This window comes from Dipodomys spectabilis, unplaced genomic scaffold, assembly GCF_019054845.1.
Source record: "Dipodomys spectabilis isolate Male_0828 unplaced genomic scaffold, ASM1905484v1 ptg000145l, whole genome shotgun sequence".
NCBI classification, from domain to species: domain Eukaryota; kingdom Metazoa; phylum Chordata; class Mammalia; order Rodentia; family Heteromyidae; genus Dipodomys; species Dipodomys spectabilis.
The window spans coordinates 10983786-10996386 of NW_024870822.1; the positions used below are offsets into that span (position 1 = coordinate 10983786).

General features: G+C 37.4%; 1 protein-coding gene and 1 pseudogene across 1 annotated transcript in view; one reads left to right on the forward strand and one right to left on the reverse strand.

Annotated features, from left to right (window-relative positions):
- Positions 1-12601, forward strand: part of LOC122117871 (sodium-coupled monocarboxylate transporter 2-like) — a 51499-nt gene that overhangs the window by 4579 nt on the left and 34319 nt on the right. The window lies entirely within an intron of this gene.
- On the reverse strand, positions 4446-4899 carry LOC122117615 (annotated as a pseudogene).

A 12601-nucleotide genomic window follows, 5' to 3' on the forward strand; every position in this document is an offset into this window, starting at 1 on the left:
CTACCAGGAATCCTAACATAGGTTAAGTGGTGCCCACATAGAGAATGAGAATCACAAATATTGCTAGAATAAAAAAAAATCAGCCAGGCACCGGTGGCTCATGCCTGTAATCCTAGCTACTCAGAAGACTGAGATCTGAGGATCATGGTTCAAATCCAGCCGAGGCCGGAAAGTCCGTGAGTCTATCTCCAACAAACCACTAGAAAACTTAAGTGGCATTGTGGCTCAAGAGGTAGAGCATTCACCTTGAGAGGAAGAGCACAGGGACAGTGCCCAGGCCCAGAGTTCAAGCCTTAACCAAAAAAAAAATTATGCTGAAGATATAGCTCAGTGGTTTGAGTACCAATGTAACAAGCCCATGGACTAGAATTGAAACCCCAGAATCACCAAAGCAAATAAATGTAGAAACAAAACAATGCAAAACAAAAGAATTCTCCAAGTGGAAGAGAGGAAGACCAAATGACACAGAGAAATAACTGGAAGCCAGAAAAGATGGAATCCATTCCCACTACGAACAGGAGCAGCTTATGAGATGATGTTTATCTTTTCTCATCTTTGATTTCTATGTAGAATATAATAATTCCTTTTATTCATGAAAGGGGTTTTTAAGTTGTAAGAAACTACTCGGATATGGTATATAATTTTATAAGTATTCATTCAATAAATATTCATTCAGCATTTACTATGTTCTAGGCAACTCTGTTAGACCCTAGGAACATGGAATAAAACCTGTCTTCCCAGAGAAGGGCAATCACAAGGGCAATGCATAAAAGAAGTAACAATATTTATGTTGTTTTGATGTGCATTTCTTTTATGGCTAGAGAGATTGAGCATTTCTTCATGTGTCTATTAGCCATCATCCTTCTTCCTCTTCAGAGAAGTTTTTCTTTTCTTTTTTTTTTGTCGGTCATGGGGCCTGAACTCTGGGCCTGGGTGCTGTACCTCAGCTTTTCAGCTAGCGCTCTACCACTTGAGCCTCAGCCTTTTCTGCTTATATGGTGCTGAGGAATTGAATCTAGGGCCTCATGCATGCAAGGCAAGCACTCTACCACTGAGCCACCTTCCCAGCCCCAGAGAAGTTTCTCTTGAAGTCTTTAGCCCACTTATTTATTGGGCAGTTGTTTCTTTGAGGATTTGTTGTTGGGGGATTTGATTTTTTGAGTTCCAGGTATATTTTAGATATGAGACCCTTGTCCGTTGCAAGAATGGCTATAATCAAGAACTCTAATAACAACAGATGCTGGAGGGGGTGTGGACAGAAGGAAACCTTACTGCATTGTTGGTGGGAGTGTAAACTTGTTCAACCACTTTGGAAAGTAGTAGGGAGGTTCCTCAAAAGACTCCACATAGAGCTCCCCTGTGACCCACTTTTGGGCATTTACCGGGATGATCACAAACAAGACCATACTAAGGCAACCAGCACAACTATGTTTATTGCAGCATTATTTACCATAGCTAAGATATGGAACCAACCCAGATGTCCCTCAGTAGATGAATGGATCAAGAAAATGTGGCATATATACATAATGGAATTCTATGCCTCCATCAGAAAGAATGACATTGCCCCATTTGTTAGGAAATGGAAAGACTTGGAAAAAATTACATTAAGTGAAGTAAGCCAGGCCCAAAGAAACATAGGTCCCATGGTTTCCCTTATTTGCAATAACTAGTATTTGTCTGAGACAAGCAGAAATGGTCATATAAGTTGATGTTAGGTGAAATGAACCTCAAGATAAGGATACAAATATTTTTTCTTTCTTGAGATTGTTTCTAACATATTTATAAAATGATTTTTTTGTTGCTTTGTATGTCCCTCCCCTATTGTATAGCCTCTGCTTTCATTGTATTTGATGTTGGTATAATTTGTGGAGGGGAAGGGAAAAAACAAATTGTTTAAATAGGGATACAGGTGGACCCATTGCAACATTGAGATGTACAAGTCGTTATGCCTAAAAATGAACTATACAATTTTGGCTGGAGTTGAGGGGTGGGGGTGGAGGCGTGGGAGATGGGAAGGGATGGGAATGGGAAATAAAGGAAGAGGCAACATGGCTTGATAAGAAATATACTTATTACCATGTAATTGTAACCCTTCTGTACAGTATTTTCACAATAAAAAAAGAGAGAAAAAAGAAGTTACAATATTTAATCATTTTCTAAGTGCTTCCATGATTATTTCACATGTACTCACTCATTTGTCCCCTCCCCCTTTTTTTGTCAGTTGAACTCTGGGCCTGGACGCTGTCCCTCTGCTCCTCAGCTCAAGGCTATCATTCTACCACTTGAGCCAAAGCGTCACTACCAGCTTTCTCAGTGGTTTATTTGTTTAAGAGTCTCTTTCCTGCCAAAGCTAGCTTTGAACTGTGATCCTCAGATCTCAGTCTCCTGAGTAGCTAGGATTACAGGTGTGAGCCACCAGCGCCTGACTCATTTGCCCTTTAAACAACCTTCTAGATGTATATCATTAGAATTACAACCAGTTAATACAGATTAAAAATGTGAGGCACATAGAATTAACATGTTCAATATCATCTATCTCTGAAGTGAAAGTTTCTCCAACTCAGGTAACTACCTTTTGAGAACGTTTCTTGAGTTATTATTCTATTATGATGTCTGACACTGGACAACGAAAAAGGAAGAAATTTGATGAGATTTTTAAGCCCTGTACCATAATGTAACCTTGTAGAAATTATTCGCATGTAGTAAATAGTATGCAATAATAAAGGACCATGGAGCATACAGTACAATATTTCAACGGTTTTATGTGTCCTATGCATTCAAGCCATCTGATATCCCTGCTCCCCTTTTGCTAAATTTCATCATTTTCAGTTAACATAACAAGCAGAGTTCCTCACATATATCTGTAAGGGTGGCATCTGTTCAACGGAACTCAACCTGTCCACCACTTAGATCTCACTTTTTACCATTATCCCCTTTGCTCCCTGTTCTCCAATACATCAATTTCTTTGCTATCTCCCAACCTAACAGTTACACTCCTACCTGAGGATCTGGGCATCCTATTCCTCCATCCTGGGAGTTCTTCATTTTTCAGACTCAATCCTTTGCTTTCTTTTTTTTTTTCCCCATGGGGCTTGAACTCTGGGCTTGGGCGCTGTCCTTGCGCTCTTCAGCTCAAGGCGAGCGCTCTACCGCTTGAGCCACAGCACCACTAATCCTTTGTTTTCTTAAATGCTCTGTTACCTTAAATGCTCTGTTATCCCCATAACTATATACCTTCTCTGTTAAAATTAGTAGTCTTTCTCTCTATTTTATCAATATGGTACAAAGCTTAAAAATCTCAAGCTTATTTGGCCACTTGTACCCCTTAATAGTTGCATATCCAGAGAAAATTTCTTAACTTACCTCTACTTTTTAAAAAATCTGTGTCAAATAATGATAGCAATAAAATCCATCTCAAAAGATTCCTGCAAAGACTAAATGTTGCTATGTTGATCCTATTTCAGAGATGGTTTTATTGTGGTTGCTATCCTCATATTTATAACACTCTAGAATTTATTTCTTTTATTTTTCATATTTCTTTCTAAATTCAAAGATATGCCTTCCAAGGATCCTTTTTAGTGCTAAATACTAAAATAGGGAGGCCATAGTTCCTTACTTCTTTTGTTCGCATATAATTATTTATTTAGGTTTTTAAGATGTTTATAATTTAACTAATTGATGAACAATGACAAATTGTTTCTCCTGAAGTACTATAACCACACATTCCACAGTATAAATATATGGTTGAACTAACATCAGTACACATCATCATTTTATTAATTATTTAATAAGATGAATTATCAAGTATCGAAATGTGAAGTTACACAGCTCAAAAGGCTTATAACATATTATATATCTGCTTAATTTTAGTAGCAGAAATCCACTTTTTTGCAAGAGTGGCTTAAGACTAGGTGGGAAAAAATATCAATGGTTACACAAACCTTAGTTAGGAGTGTGGGAGATGTAAACATAGAATGAGTTGGCAAACAGCCAGAGTCCCTACAATGTTTGAAATGACTGAAGGGATAAACTATCTAGGTCTATAATTTCTGGACCTATTTTTAATAAGTATTAAAATATACACATATCATGCTAGATATTTTGGCACCTAATCTTTCTAAAATTCCTATATATTGATAAACATTCTGGCATGGGAATATATTTTTAAATGTAACTCAATGCTTTTAGCAAACTCAATTAGTATTAAGTGATAGCACATTTTGAATACTGAACAGCAAGAATTTGTTTTGCTAATTTTCCAAATAGGTTGAGCAAAACCCAAACAGCAGTTGTGTCAAGCTCATAATCTGATAAACTGCTTTTCAATATTCCTATGGAAGTTTCACTAGACTCATTCATCAAACCAATACTGTTGGCAAATAGTATGACAAATTAGGTTCCACCTCAAGTTCCACTTCTAAGGCAAGGGCACCAGGCATTCAGTTTTATTGAATACAACCATTGTTTCTGTAACCTTTGACGTTTTTAAAGCATAAGAGCATTTTAGGTTGGAACTTTTCCAAATACAGATGTTGCTTGCTGTTAAGTGCTCCATGCTGCTTTTGTCTTATGAACTGCACTATATCTTCATATTTCATTCCTCCTTCAATTGGTACTAGGGCCAAAAGCACTGGAGCTCTTGCAAGGCAGGCAATACAATGCATATCAATACAGCAACCATGTTCTTCATGAAATCTTATTTTTACACGAATTAACCAGGCAACAACAATCTAGTTGAGGGTGGTACACCATCATCAGAATGCCATTCGAGAATGGAGGTGCCTTCTTTCTCCACCAGACTGGTGTCATAAGTTGCTTCTTCTAGTCCTCAATAAGCTTGTTTAAACTCACATTGGTTGGCTTGTATCTAATTAGGAATCTCATGTTCTTATACGTGACTTCCACAGAAACAAGGAAGTTCATTCAAGCCATGTTAACTTACTTAAAACACTCAATAGAGTTATGAGAGAATTTAAGAAATCGAATACAATGATGATGCAAAGAAATTGAAGTCTACTTGAATACACTCCACTTAAATGTCTCAGTGCTTTATGGAATTGGGAGCAATGATAAATGAAATGAACCTCCTAATGGGAAGTAGCAACTGTTCAATCCAGTCATACTGAGGCAATAGAAAACAAGTGCACTGAGGTTTACCTCATTCAGGTCAGAACTGTTGGAAAATGCTCTGCAGATTGCAATCCAACACTTCTGTGTCCAGGTTAACCACTCTTTTGGAGGCTTCTTGGTAGAGCAGTAACATTTGTCTGCATAGAGGTCGTGCTGTGCTTAGCAGTAATCTCCACTGCCCTTCAGACGCTCCATAAGTGTATGAAGAAGAATACTACAGAACTGAGGAATATGTCTACTCATTGAAGATTGTGGCCTAATCATACAGCCAGTCCCAAGAGGGTGGCAACACAGGTGGCCGCGGCAGCTGCAGGGCAGGGGGTGGCAGCAACAGTAATAGTTCTGTACTTGTTGAACCTAGGCTGGTTCTGTGATTTGCTTGGATAAGTAGAACTTCATAAAAGTTCTGGAACATAGGCCTCATGAGACCTGTCCCTTCTGTCTTTGTTCTCTGGGAATGAGGCTCTGGTATTGCTGTGTAAAGAAGCTGGCACAGCTGTGTAGCCTCTGGAACTTAAGATGACACACAAAAAAGAATGTGCTAACTAACAGCCAACACACTGCTAGACTTAGGAGGAATCCTTATTAACTCCTCACTTCCAGTTGACTGCAGCCAGCTGGTGCCCTGGTGAAATGAGTAGAAGAACTGCTAACTTCAAATTTATACAAAATATTCGTTCTTTGGTTTCTGAGCCCATCACTTTGGTAGTGAGTGTTATACGGAAATAGACAAGTGTTTAAATGCCTTAATATGCAGTGGAACTTCCAGACCCCATGATGCCCTCTGTGTTATTTTATCACTGTCCTGTCCCATGTCAATGCAATTATTCTCACTATCATGCTATAAATTAGTTCAGTTCATTCGCAATATCAGATGTTTTTTGTTATCGCTTCTTGGTTAGTTTATAATTAGTCTCCTCAAGTTATTTTTACTTCATTTAAAGTTATTTTCTTCTTTTTTCATGCATTGATGAATGTAGTCTACGGTTATTAGCATTAGTTTATAAATTAGAATCTCATTTATCTTGAACTTCTTAGACAAGATGGCTTCTGAAGTACTTAGTATTTTTCAGTTCAGTGATAATGCAGAAGTTATCATTTCATTATGACTTCTTGTGAGTGATTTCTGAGCATTTATTCATTATATCATTTTCTGTAAGTTGCTTTATTTTTTATTTCTCCCTTACATTATGTTTTGTGGTCATTTTCCAATCTTATTTATATTTTGACAAATCAGGTGTTTAGTGGTAAGACTAAAGTAATGAAGCTATGTGCTAGTAACATATGTCTGTAATCCTAACTACTCAAGAAGCTGTCATCTAAGCATGACAGCTCAAAATCAGCCTGGGCAAGAAAATTTATGAGTTACCTATTTTTAATATATAATTTTTATTGTAAAGCTACTGTACGGAGGGGTTACAATTACATGAACAAGGTAATAAGTCCATTTCCTATCGAGCATTGTTACCCCCTCCTTTATTTTTCCCCTACTATCCTTTGAGATGTACAAGACAGTATGTTGAAAACTGTACAACTTTGTGTGTGTGGGGGGGTGTGATGAGGGAGGAGTTGGCGAGGTGAGATGAGTTACCTATTTTTTTTTTTTAATTTTATTTTATTTTATTTGAGAACATACTGTACAGAGGGGTTACAATTACATGGGCAGGATAATGCATACATTTCTTACCAAGCATTGCAGCCTCCTCCTTTGTTTACCCTTCACCTCCCTTCCCAGCCTCCCCCCTCCCTCCCACCCAATCATACCCCCCCCCCCCACCGACATTGTAAAGCTGGTTTTGACATGACATTTTGTACTTCTCATTGTTGCAACAGGTCCACCTGAATCCTTAAACGACTTGTTTGTCCCCATCTCCTCCACATGTTATACTGACATCAAATATAGTGAAAGCGGGGGTTACACTGTGGGGGAGGGACATACAAAGCAACAAAGAAATAATCTTATAAATGCGTTAGAAACACATGCATGAAAGAAACAAAAACATTAAAATACATATTTGAGGTTTCGTTTTCCTAACATCACATTATCTGACTTTTTCCGCTTGACTCATACCTATACTAGATATTGCAAATAAGGGAAACCATGGGACCTATGTTTCTTTGGGCCTGGCTTACTTCACTTAATATAATTTTTTCCAAGCCTTTCCATTTCCTAACAAATCAGAAATGTCATTCTTTCTGATGGAGGCATAGAATTCCATTGTGTATATATACCACATCTTCTTGATCCATTCATCTACTGAGGGGCATCTGGGTTGGTTCCATGTCTTAGCTATGGTAAATAATGCTGCAATAGAGTTACCTATTTTTAATAAATCACCAAAAATTCAGAAGTAGAGCTGTGGCTCAAGTGGAAAAGCACTAGACTAGTAAAAAAAAAAAAAGTTCAATGAGCAGTCCCTGAATTCAAGCCAACAACTCACAAAAACAAACTAAAACAAAAACAACAAAACAATAGTTAACACTGAATACTATTTCATCATGATAAATGGTTTCATAAAATATTTATGTAAAGCATCTAGAGATCTACAATCTAGCTACTTGGAAAACTGAGAAGGAGAGGAAAATTATCTAAGGCCAGTCATGATAGAACTATGGTTAAGATTCCTTCTCTTCCATTGGTCCTGAGGTCTGTTCTTGTGCCAATACCAAGCTGTTTTGATTACTATGGCTTTGTAATAGAGTTTGAAATTTGGTATTGATATTCCTCCACCAGTGTTCTTTCTGTTAAGAATTGTTTTGGCTATTCGGGGTCTTTTATTGTTCCATATAAATTTTTGGATTGCCTCTTCTTTTTTTTTTATTGGGAAAATACCATACAGAGGGGTTACAATTACATGGTCAAGGTAATGAGTACATTTCTTATCAAGCATTGTTGCCTCCTCCTTTGTTTCCCCTTCTATTTCCTTGAAGAATGAGGTTGGAATTTTGATAGGTATCGCATTGAATTTGTAGATAGCCTTGGACAGTATTGCCATTTTCACGATGCTGATCCTTCCAATCCAGGAGCATGGGAGGTTTTTCCACTTTCTAAATTCTGTTCTGATTTCCTTTTTAAAGTTTTTAAAGTTGTCATCATAGAGATCCTTCACTTCTTTGGTTAAGTTAATTCCTAGGTATTTTATTTTTGGTGGGGCTATTACGAATGGAGTTGCTTTCCTGATTTCAGCTATGCTTTTCTCATTGTTGGCATACAGAAAAGCCACTGATTTTTGAGGGTTAATTTTATACCCTGCTACTTTGCCAAAGTTTTGAATCAGCTTGAGTAATTTGGGAGTGGAGTCCGTGGGATTCTTTAAATACAAGATCATGTCTGGGTGAACCCACAGACCTATAGCCATCAAATCTTTGATAAGGGAGCTAAAAAAAATAGAATGGAAGAAAGACAGCCTCTTCAGTAAATGGTGTTGGCAAAATTAGTTAATCATTGTAGAAACTATAGCTAGATCCTTATATATCACTCTGCACCAGAATCAACTCCAAATGGATCAAAGACCTCGGAGTTAAAGCAGACACCCTGAAAACATTACAGGAGGGAATAGGAGAAACTCTAGGTTTCCTTAGCACAGGCCGAAACAGAAATACAACAAATCAAACAAAGGTTGGACAAATAGGTTGGGATGAAATTTCAGCGCTTCTGCATGGCAAAGGACATAGTTAGCAAGATCAATAGAAAGTCCACCAATTGGGAGAAGATCTTCACTAGCCATACAATGGACAAGGGTCTCATATCTAAAATATATCTGTAACTCAAAAAGTTAAATCCCCCAACCACAAATCCCCAAAGAAACAACTGCCCAATTAATAAGTGGGCTAAAGACTTACAGAGAAACTTCTCTGAAGAGGAATGAAAGATGCCAATAGACACATGAAGAAATGCTCAATCTCTCTAGCCATAAAAGAAATGCAAATCAAAATAACATTGAGATACCATCTCACCCCAGTTAGAATGGCTATAATCAAGAATTCTAACAACAACAGATGCTGGAGGGGATGTAGACAGAAGGAAACCTTACTGCATTGTTGGTGGGAGTGTAAACTTGTTCAATCTCTTTGGAAAGCAGTATGGAGGTTCCTCAAAAGACTCCATATAGACCTCCCCTATGACCTAGCAATCCCACTTTTGGGCATTTAACCTAATGATCACCAACAAGACCATACTAAAGCTGCAAGCACAACTATGCTTATTGCAACATTATTACCATAGCTAAGATAGGGAACCAACCCAGATGCCCTCAATAGATGAATGGATCAAGAAAATGTGCTATATATACACAATGAAATTCTATGCCTCCATCAGAAAGAATGACATTGCCCCATTTGTTAGGAAATGGAAAGACTTGGAAAAAATTGTATTAAGTGAAGTATGACAGGCCCAAAGAAACATAGGTCCCATGGGTTCCCTTATTTGCAATAACTAGTATATGTCTGAGACAAGCAGAAAAGGTCAGATAAGTTGATGTAAGGAGAAATGAACCCCAAGATAAGGAGTCAAATGTTTTTTTTTTCTTGCAATTGTTTCTAACATATTTATAAGATGATTTTTTGTTGCTTTGTATGTCCCTCCCCCACGGTATAACCCCTGTTTTCATTGTATTTGATGTTGGTACAATTTGTGGAGGGGAAGGGAAAAAACAAATCTTTTACATAGGGATACAGGTGGACCCATTGCAACAATGAGATGTATAAGATGTTATGTTGAAAAACGTACTTTACAACTTTGGCATGGGGGGGGGGGCGCGGGAGGAGATTGGAAGGAATGAGAAAGGGAAACAAAGGAGGAGGCTACAATGCTTGATAAGAAATGTACTCATTACCTTGCTCATGTAATTGTAACCCCTCTGTACGATATTTTCATCATAATAATATGAAAAGATTCCTTCTCATCTCATAATTGTGCACAATGACACATGCCTATCATACCAAGCTGTCTGGGAAGAGGAAATTGGGAGGATAGTGGTAGCAGGGTAGCCCACACAAAAAAGCTTGTGAAACTCCGTCTCCATTGGAGGGAAGTTGGACACAATGGTGCATACCTATGATTCTAACTAAAACGGAAAGCCTAAAAATAGGTGGATCATGGGTCAGGCCTGTTCCTGAGTGCAAATCCCATCCTACAATAATCACAAAAAAACAGGATTAGAGGTATTTTCAGTGGTATTGTGCCAGTACAACAAGAGTAAGGCCTGAGCTCAAACTGCACCACTGCCCCTTACTAATTGTCTAAAAATGGTATTTTGGGTCGGATAGTGTTTTCACCAACATAATGAGGCTTTAATGGTTACTGGAGAGATGTAGTATTTCATTTTATTATTATTATTATTATTATTACTGGTTGGGGCCTGAGCTCTGGGCCTGAGCGCTGTCCTCAGCTCTTCAGCTTAAGATTAGCGCAGTCACAGCACAACTTCCCGCCTTTTCAGCTTATGTGGTGCTAAGGAATCGAACTCAGGGCCTCATGCATGCAAGGCAAGCACTCTACCGCTGACTTCCCAACCCAAGATGTGCTACTTCACTCAAGGTGAGAAAGGTTTTTGGGTAGGTGAATGACATAAGGTGATTTACATTGTCAATATATTTTTAATGGATGTCAAGAACAATTGTAGTACCCCTACAATAGCAGACTGTTGTTGCAATAGTTTAACTGTGAGTCTTCTGGTATAATGTTGGTAGTGATAGAATCAATAAGACAGTAAAATGGGAGATAACTCAATTGAGCATTTGGAAATTGGTATGTGCACACCAGAATTCTTTAACAAATTCACCATTTAAAGTGAGAAGAAAGAAGTATGAACAATAGTTTTGTGTTGACTGGTCTTGTGCCAACATGAGAAGAGGAGTAGCTATATCCTCAGCTAGAAAAGAGTATTTCTAGATCAAATTTGAGATCTTAGAAATAATGGCATGAAATGTACATATCACCCAGTGTGGAAGAAATAACTGTATTGCAAAGCTCATAGAAATCATAAATGTTATGATAGACAATTTGTTCCATGAAAGTTAGAATGTGTTTGTGACTTTAAGCATTACTATGCCACAATACTGTGAAATTTGGGAAATTATGTAAACACTTAATCACAATAAAAAAAATTTGGAAAAAAAAGAAATAATGGCATGATGGTGCTAAATGTCATTCTTGGCAATTTGAAAGCTAAGCATGTAATAGGCAATTTTTCTGTGGAACTTCTGTATGTACTTTATAATAGCTTATAAAGTTATCATTTCTGACCATGACTTTATGACTATCTGACTATCTACATTGGAAGAAAGAGTATGTATATACATATATATGTATGTATACATATGTATATGTACATATACTCTTTCTTCCAATGTAGTCAGACAGTCATATATATGCATATATATACATATACATACATATATATATTTATATATAAACTTTTAGATTTAGAATTTTGGAGTTGAAATAGTCTTTCCCATTTCAAGTCTCTGAAAAACAGAGGGCTGGTTTTACCAAGTGAGGTATCAGAAAATTTTAAAGTAAAATTCCAGAAGTCTGACTTCTCTCTCAGGCTTTTCTTCACTACTATTTCCCCCTTTCTAAGGTCACAGAGATGACTGAATTAATTGAAACTAAACTGAGAAGTTAAAACCAAAAACAACAGAAATAAAATATCATCTCCTACATTCAGAGTTTTTCCAGGCTTGAGGAATAGTTTCTGCTTTCTAGATATCATGAGCCCTTTAGTCCCCAAAGGCAATACTATAAATTTTAATTTCTGACATTTTCTAATTTATGGTATTTTGTAATCACTTAATTGCAGTGTAGCATACCACTATGAATTATGTATCTCAATATAGCTATTGGATTTGCTCACTATTTTGTGAATCAGCAATATAGCAGAGAATTCTAGACCTCTAATACAGTAAAGGATTTATTGGCTTGCTTGAGGCCATCTATGTGACCACCATCAGCATGCTGGCAAGAGCTTTGCTAGTCTAGGGAAACAAAGATCAGAGAGCTCCTCTATGGAATGTTTGGTCTCTGTTAGCTATCATGGGTCCATCATATGATACAAAAGGGTTCCTATTAGTAGGAGGACACACCTTAACATAGACCCGTTTTAAAGACTCACTTTGAATTGTGCCTTCTGGACATAGCATCATGTTAACCTGAGTTTCTCCAGAAATAATATTTGGATCTTTATTACTATTCAGAGATCAGGGTTTGGATGAAATCACTTTGAGGAAAATGACTTCAGTCCTCACTTAAGCATTCTAGTATGCATGACTAAGGAAGTAGCAAAATCAGACTTGGAAAGAAAGGAAGTCATGATAGGTGCATTTTAAAGCAGGTTATCTTAAAGAATAGCAAGAACTCACTCCCAGGAAGGAACTTTAGGAGAAAGTATAGAACATTCCTGAGCATTACTCTCTCAAAGAATGCATGAAGTTTTATCAGTGTCACTTAGTTATTATGCTTCTGGCCTAT